The sequence below is a fragment of the Carassius auratus genome, unplaced genomic scaffold (genome assembly GCF_003368295.1).
Source record: "Carassius auratus strain Wakin unplaced genomic scaffold, ASM336829v1 scaf_tig00008562, whole genome shotgun sequence".
Lineage (NCBI taxonomy): Eukaryota > Metazoa > Chordata > Actinopteri > Cypriniformes > Cyprinidae > Carassius > Carassius auratus.
The window spans coordinates 134,577-150,646 of record NW_020523958.1 but is presented as its reverse complement, the minus strand read 5'-3'; the positions used below and the strand labels follow the sequence as shown (position 1 = coordinate 150,646).

The 16,070-nt window shown below is 39.5% G+C and overlaps 1 long non-coding RNA gene across 1 annotated transcript; it reads right to left on the bottom strand.

Annotated features, from left to right (window-relative positions):
- Positions 1-1,677: 1,677 nt before the first annotated feature.
- LOC113072152 (uncharacterized) lies at positions 1,678-2,412 on the bottom strand. The gene is made up of 3 exons (XR_003280269.1): positions 2,266-2,412; positions 2,031-2,183; positions 1,678-1,824 (listed from the first exon to the last, which is right to left on the bottom strand). It is a non-coding gene; the product is annotated as an uncharacterized LOC113072152 (long non-coding RNA).
- Between the last annotated feature and the right edge of the window lie 13,658 nt (positions 2,413-16,070).

Below are 16,070 nucleotides of genomic sequence, written 5' to 3'. Positions count from 1 at the left end.
CCAATTTCACATCTGAACAACTATGTAGCTGTAATAACTAAAATACCTCTGCATGTACACACATATGTAATTATTAGTTCTTAATGAATGTATGTGCACAAATAACCTGCTTTGCTGGACTCTGCCTGAAAACATGGTGAATGGTGAAGTTCCTCCCCTCAGTGGTTGAGCTCTAAAAGAACAAATGTCAAGAGGTAGGTATATTGCTAGATATAGTACAGAGTAATGTTTCATGTAGCAACATTCAAACAGCTACATACATTTGCGGAGTGAAGCTGTCCAGGAGAACAGAACACCACCACCTCCTGGGGGGTATTCCAAAAAGCAGGTTATGTGAAATACCTGGGTATGTTTAAGGGTAAGTTCGTGGATAACCTCAAAGTTCGGTTCCAAAAACAAAGGTAACTTTCTGGGTATATATGTAACCATAGCAACTGACTCTCTGAAGATAACCTGCTCGAGAGCAGGTTATGTTTCAGTGTAACTTCGTTTCAGAAGGTTGGTGAGCATGGAGTGCCCTTTTAACGAGGATCCTGTGGACGTAGAAGCACAAATTATACAAGGTTTTTTTCGTCGGGAGAGGGTTATAAGACCGTGTATTGATGTGTTTGCATACCCTATTGAATATTTAAAAGAGCATTATCGTTTTTCAAAAGATTCATTAGTTTATTTAACAGGTCTTTTAAAACCGCATATTGCAAATGTTACAAACCGCGGATCTGCGCTTAGCACAGAAAACATTCTGTGCATAGCACTTAGGTTTTTTGCATCTGGCCATTTTTTGTACAGTGTGGGCGATTCAGAGCATGTGGGAAAGGCAACTGTGTGTATATCCGTTCGTACAGTGTGTCTGGCACTTAAACAGTTGTTACCCACGTTTGTACAGTTCCCTGGCCATAAACCTCTGCTTGTTATTAAAGACGAATTCCACAGAGTGGCAGGTTTGTCCTTTGTAGTAAAGTATATGACGCATATTTAATATTTAGTAATATTATTAATATCTATACATGTATTCCTTATGCACACACTTCATACTTCCATAACTTTCTGTTTCAGGGTTTCCAAATGTAATTGGGTGCATTGATGGCACTCAGATTCCTATAAAAGCTCCATCAATAAATGAGGGAGACTATGTTAATAGGAAATCTATTCATAGTATCAATGTGCAGGTAACAACTAAATTTTTTCCCCTTCTTAAAATCATCAAAGTCATTACCTTTTCCACTAACTATAGGTAATATGTGAGGCAACCCAAATCATCACCAATGTCAAGGCAAAATGGCCAGGATCTGTGCATGATGCCAGAATTTTCCGCGAGTCATCATTATGCCAGACATTTCAGCAGGGTATGATTTGCTTTATACAATTTTTGTTTTTTCGTTTTTACTATATCAATCATTACAGGACAGTACAATGGTTACTTGCTGGGGGACAGAGGATACCCTTGTCTGCCCTATTTAATGACACCCTACCCTGAACCTGAGCCTGGACCACAGACACGGTTTAACCTGGCTCACAGCCGAACACGGGCCAAGGTGGAGATGACTATAGGGATCCTCAAATCTCGGTTTCAGTGTCTGCGTGGGCTCCGGGTTAGTCCAGAGAGGGCATGCGACATTATTGTAGCTTGTGTTGTGCTTCACAATATTGCCACTATAAGAGGAGAGAGCCACCCTCGTTGTATTGAGGAAGATGGCCCAGAGGAACACCGACAGATTTTAGAGGCCAACAGAGACGGAAGACTTTTGAGAGACAGGATTTGTCAAAATTACTTTTATTAGTTTTTTTTGCACTGGTCTGCCAGGCAGTTTATTTCTTCATTTCCTGAAAAACAATACAAGTAAAATTCATTAAAATGTTTTTTTTTATATTGCTTTACACATACATACATACATACAGATAGATAGATAGATAGATAGATAGATAGATAGATAGATAGATAGATAGATAGATAGATAGATAGATAGATAGATAGAGACAGACAGACCACTTTTAACATGCAACAGATTAATATTCAGACAAGTTCTCACCTTAAGGCGATTCTCAAGTAATTCTATTTCAAGTGCTGCTTTTTTAATGAGGAGCCTTTTCTCTTCCATTTGAAGCTGTATAAGGTCCATCTCCATGTCACTTTTTCTTATTTGTTTTTGAAGATGGACCTTATACAGCTCCTTTGCTGGCAACTAAGGTGGAAAAATGTAATAAATGAGATTGTTTGGTCAGACAATAAAATTCAAATATGGACACATGGACACAAATTGTTACCCTGCTTAGATTGTGTGCTGAGGCTGAAGGACCCTCATCTGTGGGCAAATCCCTAGGTATGTACTATGAAAGGACAATGACAGTTTGTTACTCTAATGCAAAAAGGGGCCATACATCATAATGGTATGCATCATACCTCAGTGGATCTACCAGTATTGTCCACTTCTGTCACAGCAGATGTGGTCTCTTCATCGTCATCATCATCTTCATCCTACAAGACAAATATTCAAGTAAACATTATTTGGCAAAAAAAAAAAAAAGAAAACCCTAAAATTATTTACAACTTACAACTGTGACAGACTGTGTTCTTTCTGGAGAGTCCGATAATACAATCCGTCCATCAGTATCTATAAGAACACAAAACCCGTTAAATTCTCAATATTATCAAAGAAAATAATACATCGCCATAATACACGCCGCTCTCTTTTTTTCGCTTTGAGTTTCCATGGTGACTCTTGAAATCTAAAAATAATAATAATAATATACACACAAAAATCATGCATGTCTGTTCAAATAACTTGACAAATGTAATGGCATACCTCTGTAAAATCAAACCTAAGAACTAAAGCCATGTGCAGAGTGTACTGTTACAATCCACAAAGAACAATAAAATTAGCAATTTATAACAATTATTAACAATAATTCTTCAAATTGAACCTACCATGGATAAATAAATGATCGAACATCACATTTAATATTATAAGATATTTACACAACCACTTTTACTCACCTCATGCAATCAACGTGGAATAGCGTTATTACTCTGTTGCTGCAGTTGCCACCGTTCTGTTTGTTTCAATGCAAACTGCCCCCTGCTGGCTCGGAGGAAAATATCAAAGGCGGGGTCGCCCCGACTCATCGTCCAGACTGCACTCTGGGGTTACTCCCCGTTCTTCGTACGTTGCTTATTACATCCGAGATCAAATGACACATCCAAGATGATATCATCGTGCTAATCCTGATCCGGGTAATTGGGTTCTTCGAACACACCTGTTGTGTATGAATAGTATCGCTGGATTGAGTTATCTGAGATAATTGCGCGTTCATGTGTTGGCTTAAAAGGGGATATGTATCGATACTCGAAACCTTGATCAGCAGTGCAGCGATTGGCTGGTTGCAAGACGGCAATGTAATGACATCATATAATTTAAAATGACATCTGACGAAAAACATGACAAATTTCTAGATTTTATAAGGAAACAGCCAAGCAAACAATACTACATAAATGTTATAATAGATACATGAAACAGATAATAGATACATGTTTTTATTTTATTAGAATTTTTTTCATGATTCCCAATTATTTAGATTCGCAATTTATAATAGTTGTTTAGTCTTTACATTTTTATTTCAATGTAGAAATTATCTATTCATTTCATTTTATATTTGGACAGATTTGTTACGTGACCGTATTAATGAAAGTTTCTTAAGGGTCAATATCATGTTATCTGCATCTTCTGCGCTCCATCAAGCCACTCTTATAATATCATCATCACTCAAAATAATGCACGACTCTATTATCTGTATAGCATGTGTGTAAGACTCCAATAATACAATAATAATTCAATAATACAATTATGAAGTAATAATTTTATGACAAATAAATAGTTCAGTGAGTAAAACTAGCTGTGTCTATAGAAGGCTGTTATGGACTTCTCAGCATTTTTATATTAATTTAAAATAATTTTTTTAATTAATATTATTTTAGATTATTGTCCCTGGATCAGTATGATACTCTTGTAATAAAGTAGCGGTGGTAGCAGACATATTTTGAGTATCAGTTCTGGTTGAAAAGAAGCGATCTAATCCTGTTTACATGAAATAAGCTGCTCCCGAGCAGGTTTAAGCTCAGGGACCTGTTGCTATGACAGCAGCTCCGGGATGAGCTTCAAAGAACCAAATGATCCAAGATCACGTCAAATCGTCAACAATCAAATCCAGCTAACTGAGTTATCGACGTACGAAGAGCGGGCCCCAGTTAACAACAGATCTCGTGCATCAGCGCCACCAACTGGACAGGAATGTGAAGCACAAACACACCTGTTTCTCCTTCTTCTTCCTTCTAACAGCAGATCCCAAACTAAAACAGTGCACTAGCGCCACCTGCTGTTTCTTCAGATTCTCCCTCTCAATCTGCTCCATTCACCTCCTTCTGAGACATTTGACTACTCTGAAGGGTTAATGAATAATGACAGACAAACCATATCAAATAATCAAACCAAACATATAAAACATAATTATATACTTTTATGTATTTTAAATCCAACATTTAAGGAAATATATGACTGACTAATGATTTTAGATTATTATTCATAATTTACTGGCTTTCTGTACTCTTATTCAACATTTATAACACTGTTTTTTTTTTTGTAATTTAAGTTTAATTGACAGTTGTAATAAAGCAACAGAAAACTGAAAATGAGAAGTAGAAATTATTAAATAAGTGTTTGTTAAAATACTGGGATGTAATATGATGGGTAAAAGAGTGTATATTGAAAAACATGATTTACATTGAAGATAGAATAAGAAATAGTTAAGAATGTAAAATAATATTTGGTGTTTATTTCATAGACAGAGACATTGCTGGATATGATGAAGAGAAACCCCAAGAACCCAGAAGGAAGCTGGAGGACAAGATCTTGTTTGAGACTCAAATCTCAATCATTAGACAGTAAAAAGTGTGAGAGATGAGAGAGGTCGACCTTTATCTGTTCTCACATGGACAGATATTCAATGAGTCTCTTCAAGAGGAGAGTACAGTGGAGCATGTCAATATGAAATAACCAATTTACTGCTTTTGCGGCAGAACTTTGAGCAGTACCTTACCGTTGTGAAGCAGAGTATACAAATTTGAACTTGTAACTTAGCTCTCAAACTGACTCTCAAACAAGAACAAGCAGAAGAGAGTCTTCTACATCATTCCTGAAGGACTTCAGTCTGCAAACGCTGTGTGCTTTATGGTTTAGTCTAGATTTGACTCTCCTTTTCCTCCCTGAATAATTACAGGGTTAAAGCTGGAAGACAAAACACACACAGAGTAACAACATGTCAAAGAATTACATTTTACTCTGAACGAATACAGCCTTTCTTCATCTGCTTCATTTGGAGAGTGTAATAATAAAAACCTCCATGATCACGGGAAGAAGGAGGCGTGAACCGGTGGACAATCAAATTACATTTTAATATAAAAAATAAACACAAAACAGCGCGGCAGCCCCTCACGGCCGACTTGTGGGATATAGCTTTCAATAATGTTTCATATTGTAGTCCTTTTGATTTGGAAAGATCTTTGCCGTATTCTATAGATAATTAATGACTTGTATTTAAACAACTCCAATTTAAAGTATGAAAAATATTAGTACTGTATATGTTAATATATACAGTTTGACATATCAATAAACACTGGAAATGTCTAAAAATGCGTGCATTCATTATGCCTTTTATTTTATTTTTCTATTCGTATTTTTCAATTGATAAGCAAAGAAAAAAAACACCAAATTTGTATGTATGAAATATCCAGGTGCTGGAGCTGATCCCAGCAACCACAGGCCAAAAGATTGAAAATGACCCTGAAGAGGTGACCAGTCTGTCACAGAGATGACACACACACAATATTGATCAAATAAAATGATCCTCTAGTTCAAGGTTCGGCAACCTTTTCAGCATGATGTGCCATTTTGTATTTTTTCTGGTTAACCACTGTGTCAACAATGCGTGCACACACACACACCACTCGCACACATAGATCTGAGATCACGCTGTGGCAAAAGTAACATTCAGAAGCTCATAAACTTGTTGTCAGCCCTGCCATGTGACTTATATTAATTGATACTGGATCACTACATTATATTTCTAAGCAATGAGGGGGTAAAATCTATGTTTTTAAAGTAACTTAACTCAGCTTCATTGTTTGTAGAGAGAGAGACAGATGCAGACAATTTACACATATCTCTCTCTCCCTCTCAAAATAATAATAAAACAATAAATCAAGTAGTTTGCACCACTGGATATAGCTGTCCGTCATTTTCTAGCATAAAACTTATCGTTAAAAGTTGAATAACATTAAATGATTTGCAGCTTCATCACAAAAACTTAGCGCTGCAAGCAGCGGGACTTCAGGGCTTAAAGCAATATTCCGCCGCATTAGCCTTTCAAGCGCAAATCTGAGAAGGTCCAGCAGCTCCATAATGAGTTTTTTTTAATATAGCCATGACAGGCAAAATGTCAAAAGGGCTTAAGTTTTGCCGAATAAAAAATTGTGCCATAACGTTAAGAGATAGGTTAAGGAATAGGTTAAGAACTACTGTCACGCTGTCAGTCTCTGTTTTCCTGGGTGTCCCCTAGTGAGCTCACTTCTCCTTAGGCACTTCACCATAGGCACTTTAATTCCGCTAGTCTGGTCAGAGTCCCCCAGGGCAGAGCGGAAGACCACCACATCCTCGCGGTCGAGGCCGGAGTTCCCCAGGGCGGAGCGGAAGACCACCACATCCTCGCGGTCGAGGCCAGAGTTCCCCAGGGCGGAGCGGAAGACCACCACATCCTCGCGGTCGAGGCCGGAGTTCCCCAGGGCGGAGCGGAAGACCACCACATCCTCGCGGTCGAGGCCAGAGTTCCCCAGGGCGGAGCGGAAGACCACCACATCCTCGCGGTCGAGGCCGGAGTTCCCCAGGGCGGAGCGGAAGACCACCACATCCTCGCGGTCGAGGCCAGAGTTCCCCAGGGCGGAGCGGAAGACCACCACATCCTCGCGGTCGAGGCCAGAGTTCCCCAGGGCGGAGCGGAAGACCACCACATCCTCGCGGTCGAGGCCAGAGTTCCCCAGGGCGGAGCGGAAGACCACCACGTCCTCGCAGTCGAGGCCGGAGGATGTGGTGGTCTTCCGCTCTGCCCTGGGGGACTCTGACCAGACTAGCGGAATTAAAGTGCCTATGGTGAAGTGCCTAAGGAGAAGTGAGCTCACTAGGGGACACCCAGGAAAACAGAGACTGAAAGCGTGACAACTACTTAGCGATAAGAACATTTTGGGGAACCGGGCCCTGCCTTATTTGCTCCCTGATTGAATTGACAGAAGTGTAGTAGCACAAGTTTTGTGAAGCTGAGGGGGGAGTATGTAGCCAGTTGACTAAGACATCTGTTTAATTTGATTTTTGGAATTTGTTCTGTAAATCTAGTTAACTTCAGCAAAACTTGTATGAAAGGCATTTTTATTAAGTTCTATTTACATTGGTGGTGATTTAGAGTTCCTATCCATTGTTGTAGGTTGGGCCTTAATTAGTGGGACACGCAAGAGACATATGACGCTACTCCTTTAAGCTTCGCTCTCAGATGCACGGAGTGCTTCTCAATTCTTATTTGTATGAAAGGCATTTTTATTAAGTTCTATTTACATTGGTGGTGATTTAGAGTTCCTATCCATTGTTGTAGGTTGGGCCTTAATTAGTGGGACACGCAAGAGACATATGACGCTACTCCTTTAAGCTTCGCTCTCAGATGCACGGAGTGCTTCTCAATTCTTATTTGTATGAAAGGCATTTTTATTAAGTTCTATTTACATTGGTGGTGATTTAGAGTTCCTATCCATTGTTGTAGGTTGGGCCTTAATTAGTGGGACACGCAAGAGACATATGACGCTACTCCTTTAAGCTTCGCTCTCAGATGCACGGAGTGCTTCTCAATTCTTATTTGTGCGTCCTCGTTTCCTTTCCTCGTGTCTTAGCTCCACCTCTTCAGGATGCGAGGGAAGGACCCAAGGAAAAGACGTGAGGATGGAGGACTTGAATCAAGTGAAATGATTTATCCTCGCTCCCTTCAGCCTTACTTCAAAGTGTCATCAGCTGTGATTAAAGGGATCTGCCCTTATGTTGTTAAAGTTTGTTAATTAAAACATTCATAATAAATATTAATAAAGCAAGATGCCCTGTTTGAAATATATGACATGCATGGTTTATTTGAAGTGAAAAGGTAAAATATAAATAAAAAAATATTACAACAGATGTGAAGGGGGAGGAGAATTTATACGTGCCCCACGTTAAGTCGATAAAATACTTCCGAATAGGATACACCTGTGTGTCCTCACTCATCGCTCCTCATGAAGCCTCCTCCCTCCTCGATCCTCGCCTCCTCGTGGTGCAATTAGAGAATTGAGATGTCCTTCAAGATGGCTGTGCTCAATCGGTTTCTGGGTAATAGGATGGAGGACGGAGGAGCGAGGAGACGAGGAGGGATATTGAGAAGCACCCACGGTGTATGTGAATGGAGAAACAGAGGTAGTTTCAGAGGTACTCTCTCGTATTTAGCTTGTATTAACGGTCCCTTTGTGATGTAATCACTGCATTTATGATGTTAAAACACTGTTAACTTGTATCCCTGTGATTAGCATATTTTCCTTGAAAGTGGTACTTTTAACTGTTAAATTTAGTGTTTCGTTTGCACGTGTATCTTTCCATGCAGAAATGATAGAGTAGGCCTTCTGATGTCTTTATATACTAATATTGCCTCACGTTACTCTGTTTAAGGTATGTAATTTTAATCTATGATTATTAATTCAAATGCTTGTGTAATCTGAAGTAGTCGATCATTCAACTACCCGACTAATCTATGCAAGCCCTAGTACATGATGGTGTTTTTGAGAAAACAACGTTTATGCGTGGTTAGTGAATAACTACAATTTTTAAGTCACTGGAAGACGTGGAGATGTGAAAGACGGGACATCACGTTTCATATGGATTACTTTATCACAGAATATTTGTTTTTGGTAGGACTTGCTTAGTTTAAAATAAGATATTTTAAGCTTTCTATGGATATATCTCTCATGTCTCTTTGTTGAGTATTTGCTGAGTTCCAGGTCATTTATATGACGCGTCTCTACGCGGTCTGATGTGAAGTGTTCTTCCGCCATACATTATAGTCATCATTTTTTATCCGCTTAAAAAAATCATCACGTTTTATTTTATGTCACCATACTTACTCATGTAACTACTCATGTAACCGTCTTTAAATATGGAAATCATGGAAGAGTTTGGTGGCTTTTAAATTCATCCCGATTTGGATCCTACGGAATGAATGGTGCTAAGCTAAACGCTAGCATAGTGGTGCTAAGCTAAACGCTAGCATAGTGGTGCCGCGCACTATAGCGATTGAGTGCATGCACTAAGACGTGAAAGGTATGTATCAACTCATCTAAGTTGAGGGAAGAACATAGTGGAATATGGAAAAGCGGTGGTAGGGCCGATACGGCTGGTGACTCATTCGGTAAGAACAGTCCTACAGTATATACGTATAATGTAGAAACATAAAATCTTCAATAAAGCTGCCATGCATCGATTGATGTAGTGAAAAAAGCAAATAAACTTGAATTGAACTTGAATTAAAGTGATGTTTGAGCTACTGTCTGAATGTGTGCATGTTACGGTTGCAGCGCATTAGATTAGAACAGCCTCTACAATAAGCTGTTTAAATAATGCATTCCTCTGTACAATTTTGAGCATCCAGATGATATAATCACAGCATGTATTATTTTGTCATTTTAACTGTTTGGAACCGTAGCATATAAATGGCCTTCAGAGATTTCTTATCCTGTTGCACCCTCTACAGAACCGGTGACTAGTGAACATCAAGCTTAAAGCATCATGGCAGAGCACTGAAGTCGACTAATTGACTAATTTGTGCAACTCCTATTACATAGTGAACCTGTAACCCAGTATATTAAAATGAACAACAATTAGCTTAAAATTGATATTAAACATATCAGTTTAATTAACACTTCTCTTAAATTCCTCTTCTCTTTCTCTCTTTATCATGATTCTCTCTTTCTTCCTCCATCTTAATGTTCATTATCTCTAGATCATGTTTTAGTTTCTCATAATATTCATCCCATGTATCATGTTCTTTCTTCTTCCTCTCATCCTCCTCTTCTCCTCTCTTTCTCTCTTCATCATGATTCTGTCTTTCTTCCTCCATCATTATCTTCATTCTCTCTATCTCTTGTTTTAGTTTCTCATAACATTCATCCCATGTTTCCTGTTCTTTCTTCCTCCTCTCATTCACTTCTTCTCTTCTCTTTCTCTCTTTATCATGATTCTGTCTTTCTTCCTGCATCTTCGTGTTCATTCTCTCTATCTCTTGTTTAAGTCTCTGATTATATTCCTCCCACATTTCCTGTTCTCTCTTTCTCCATTTCTCCTCCTCTTCTTCTCTTTGTCTTGCGTCATGTTTCTGTTTCTCCCATTCCTCTTGCACTCTCTTCATCTCTGCTTTATTCTGTTCGTCTCTCTCCCTAAGTTCATCTTCTCTTCTCTTTCTCTCTTGATCATGATTCTGTCTTTCTTCTTCCATCATCATCTTCATTCTCTTCATCTCCTCTCCATATTTGAGCTGAAGATCTTCTTTCTCTCTCTGACTTCTCTCTTCCTCTTGTTTAAGTCTCTGATCAAAGTTTTCCAACATTTCCTGTTCTTTCTTTTTCCTTTTCTCATCCTCTTCTTCTCTTAATTGTCTTGCTTCTTGTTTCAGTCTCTCACATTCTTCTCGTTCTCTATGTATCTCATTTTTATTCTGTTCTTCTCGCTCTCTAAATTCCTCTTCTCTTCTCTTTCTCTCTTTATCATTATTCTGTCTTTCCTCATCTATCATCATCTTCATTTTCTTCATCCCTTCTTCATGTTTGGATTGAAGATTTTCTTTCTCTCTTTCCATTCTCTCTCTCTCTTGTTTACGTTTCTGATTACATTCATCCCACATTGCCTGTTCTTTCTTTCTCCATTTATCCTCCTCTTCTTCTCTTCTTTGTTTTTCCTGTTGTTTCTCTTTCTCCCATTCCTCTCGTTCTCTCTTCAGCTCCTCTCGTATCTTTCGCTCTTGTTCTTCTCTTTCTTTAATGTCTCTTTTATATTGTTCTTCTCTCTCTCTAAATTCTTCTTCTATCCTTTTTCTCTCTTTGTCATGATTCTGTCTTTCTTCCTCCATCATCATCTTAATCCTCTCTTTCTCTTCTTTATGTTTGTTCATCAGTTCTTCTCTTTCTCTGATCACTTGCTCCACTTTCTCCATCAATATGTTCTTCTGTTGTTCTTGTATTTCTCTCTCCATCTCTCTGAACATCTTACATGAGTAGTAACTCCCTCCGTTCTCTTTCACCATGTTGTCTATCTTCTGCAGTAGATCAGTCACCTGTGTTCGGTCTCCAGTCTCTTTATTATTGAACACATGGTATTTGTTTCCACATGCTTCAATCAGCTGATTCAAAGGAGATCCGGGTTCTGCCAGAAACTCTTCAATAGTTTTGTTCTGCAGATCATCTCCTCTGGTGAAGAGCACTATGGTGTACTTTAAAGAGTTTTCACCAAACATCTCTTGGATGATCTTCAGTGATTTTGCATCTTCTTGAGTGAATCGTCTCACTGGAATCACTAAGAGAAACACATGTGGTCCAGGCAGGATCATAGAGATACAGTTGCTGATTTCTCTCTGGATTTCTTCATTACTGAGATCAGTATCAAACAGTCCTGGAGTGTCGATCACAGTAATGTGTCTGTCGTTGATTTCATACGTCTCTTTCTGACACTCTTCAGTAACAGATGTTTGAGAAATGTCTGAAATAAATGCTTTCTTCCTAAGATGGTGTTTCCAGTTGAACTTTTTCCAACTCCAGTTTTTCCCAGCAGCACAATCCTCAGTTCAACTTCTCTTTCTCTTGAATCTAAAGATAGATCAAATTAAATACAATGTATTGAATTACAAGTTAAGACTGTCAATTATCCAACTCATCAGAATATATTGGATACAATTTACACTAAAGCATTATGTGCTAATCATATTGTTTCTTCTGAAATGTGCATATAATTTTATTATAAAAGTTTGTTGTTATAATTAGTTTTGTCTCACAAATAAGTTAACAATCATGAAAAGTGTTTAATTCAAGCAGATTTCCTAATTATTACCTTGCATCTGCAATAAATTGGCTTTCGTCTTAATTTCCTCAAATTCCTTCAGTTTTTCCATCTGTGCCTCCATCAGTGTCTCTGTGGAGAAACAAACACCACTGTTTTCTTCAACCATCTGCTTTAATTTCTCCATCAACACAGATACTTGTGTGTTTGGACCAATGAAATGATGTCTTCCTCCAAATCTCTCAATGACAGACTGTGTTTCTTCATTGAGTTCTTCTGTCTGATGATCTGAATCCTGCTTTATGAGGATCATGATGTGTTTGTTGACTCTAGAGCTGAAGATCCTCTGGATCTCCTCTATTTCTGCTTTGTCTTCATCATTAAGTGGAGCATCAGGAATGATGAGGATGAACACATGAACTCCAGGATGACAGAGAGACACACAGCGGTGAGTCTGACGCATCACTTCCTCCTCTGAGAGCTCAGTGTTGAACAGAGCTGGAAGCTCCACCAGACTGATCAGACGTCCATCAAGCTCCACGTCTCTCCTCACACACTCTGAGCTCAGCTCTGATCTGCTCTTGCTCTGCTTCAGGATCAGGTTTGATATGAAGGATTTTAATTCTCTGTTACTGCCACACACCACCAGATTCAGCTTCATACCCTCTGGATCTGGACAAAGAATATAAAATAATATAAAATAATACTGCATTCACATCATGTCAGAATAATTGCAGTCTGGCTACAAAAAGGTTTTTAAAAGTCTGATACTTTCCATAGAGGCTGTTAGTGAATACTGCAGAGTGCCCAAATTTGTTTCAAGCCCTTTGCCTTTTTTGTCATTTTAAAACTTTAATTTACTTTAATTGAATTTTCTTCTTGAAATAAGTATTGTCATGATCCGGTCACTGCACATCCGTTTATTCACAAGACACAGACTTTCACAAGACACCGTACACCCTGGACTTCATTTCGCATAAACCCCTGCCTAGGAACTCAGTATTGAACCACACCTGTTTACTTTCAGTGACTGCTTACCTAGAGGGGAGTTTAATGCCAGTCTAAGGGACATCATGGAATAGGCTTTTTTGTTGTGTGGCTCTTCATTCATTGTGGGTGAGGCAGAGGACATTGTTGAAACCCCCAAATAATTTTGATCCGCAGATGGCAGCAGAGCTTGAACCACTAGTGCCACTGCACAAGATGGCCACCAACCCAGAGCCACTGCACAAGATGGCCACCAACCCAGAGCCACTGCACAAGATGGCAGCCACAGTTAAACTTCATGAGTCAAGTGTAGCACACTTGAAGGAATGAACAAGCGTGTGTTTTGGTTGGGTTCTTTTATTCAGCCAGCGTCATTCGCAACAGCTCCGTACCACACAGTACAACATGACTCAATACTGATAGTCTCGTTCAAAACCTCGCGTGAACTAACTTTTCTTTTCTAGGTTTTTCTCCGGGGTGTTTTCACTCTGGCTTACTGCCACCAACTGGACACCCATCACATAGCTGTATACTACAAATTGACATGCATGTACTAAATAATTAAATAACCATTATTAATAAAATAACTGAAATTACAAAAACTATTACATGGGGGGGGGGGTCTAGCTTTTAACTTACAATTATCTTATAGCAATTATACTATTCTATCAATGTATATTCTAGATTTCCCCACATTCTCCCCTACAAAACAGAATGTAGTCCCGACATTCTCAGAATAAATTACTGGTCATCTACCTGTAGATCATTTCTTTGGTAGGAGTCAGTGATACAACAGTTTTAGTACTCGTGCTATACTGTCACACGACACACAACATGTATCTCCTTTTCCATGCAGTGTGTTTGTAGCAGACATCATTGTGCACCATGATCTTCTACCACCATCGCTGTTTATCAACAGGAATCTGTACTTTCACTGAAGGAATATAACCTTGCACCATTGAAACAATTTACTAAATGTTTTCTTCCGGAATGTGATGGTAACTATTTTCTCTCTCAAACAAAAATATGAACTCAATCTTATTCTGATCTTAATTTAACATTTTAACTAGAACTAATTACTATGATTTAATTCAGCAGTTTACCCATCTACAATACTAGGCTGACCTAGAGTATGGTAAGTAAACAATTTTTTTTGTTTTCTGTTTCTCAAAGGATATACTCTTTTGCAGGCAGGTTGTGAAGGAGTCTCCCCGTCACTCTCTTCAGGATCATCAGTTTCTCCAGCCTCCTCTCTGGATGAGGACACATCGTCTTCTCCCCTTCCTGCTCCTTGTTCATGTTCAACCTCTGATTCTGCGTCGTTCAGCATCACTGTGTCTTCTGAATGAGGTTCTGGAGGTTCTCCGACGCTCTGATTCTCCTTTTTGACTGGCACTCCAACCAGACATTTCCAATCATCCTAACCATCTGAACTATCACAGAATGTTTGATTTTGCTGTGTCAATGTTTTTTCAGTCTTGGCTTTTTTTTGTTTTCTTTTTCAGGTCTTCCAGTCAAACATTCTCTCTCTGCAGGTAAGTAGTCACACGGTAACAAGAGGTTCCTGTGTAGTGTTCTTGTTTTCCCTTTGCCTTGTTCAGGTCGAACTTCATATACTGGACTATCCTGGTACTTCCTCTTGGTGACGACATAAATTTGTTCCTCCCAAAATGATCGAAGCTTCCCAGGTCCACCTTTTTCCTTGAAGTTCCGAACAAGTACTCTGTTCCCAGGGATCAGTTCAGCTCCGTGTATTTTCTTATCGTACAAAGCTTTACCTCTTTCTTTCTCTTTGTGTGACACTCTTGAGGCTAACTTGTAAGCTTCTGTCATTCTCTTTCTCCAGTCCTCAGCATAGTCATGGTACGATGTGCTTTGGTTCTTTGCTGGTACACCGAACATAATATCAATGGGCAGTCTGGGAGTACGGCCGAACAGGAGATAATAGGGAGCAAACCCTGTAGCCTCACTTTTCGTACAGTTGTATGCATTCACAACTTTTGCAAGTGACGTCTTCCAGTCAGCTTTGGCAGTTTCTGGTAAGGTCCTCAGCATTGCTAGCAAAGTTCGATTAAACCGCTCAACTTGACCATTGCCCTGTGGGTGATACGGTGTCGTGTGGGAGCCTTGCACGCCACTGTACTCTTGCAGCTTTGAGAACAGCTTGTTATCAAACTCCCTACCTTGGTCGTGATGCAGTTTTGTCGGGAACCCAAACTTCAAAACAAAGTCCCCGAACACCTTCTCAGCCGCTGTCTTGGCACTCTTGTTTCTGCATGCATACGCCTGTGCGAATCGCGTGAAGTGGTCCATCACAACTAAAATGTATTCATAACCTCCCTTACTCTTCTCTAGGTGCAGAAAATCAATAGAGACCAGCTCAAATGGATAAGTGGTGGTGATGTTTACCAGAGGAGCTCGGGTCAGTTTGTTTGGACGCTTGCTTCTCAAGCAACTACAAACACGTGTGACAAAATGTTCCACTTCCTTTTGCATGTGGTGCCAATAAAACCGATCTCTAATTAAGTTCAGCACCCTTTCTGCTCCCAGGTGGCCCATGTCTTGATGTAACTCCTTATAAACGAGCTCATGGTATGTCATAGGCAATACCAACTGATCACGAGTTGCTGTTTTCCGAAACAAGAGACCATGTTCATCCAGGTATAATTTAGCTCTTTCCCTCATCAGTCCCCGAAGCTCTCTACCCTGACTTCTGTTCACAGGCCGGGGTTTCATTTTTAGATACGTAACAGCTTCTCTGATTTCAGGGTCTTCCTCTTGGGCTTTTCTCAGTACCTCCTTGGGGATCTCTGCAACTGAAGTGAATAGCTCCTCCTCCTGTTCTCCCGACAACGCAGTTTCAATTGTAAGTGGACACAACCACGGCCCTCTCTCCTGACTCTGTACTATTGCCGACTGAGATAAGCTGAC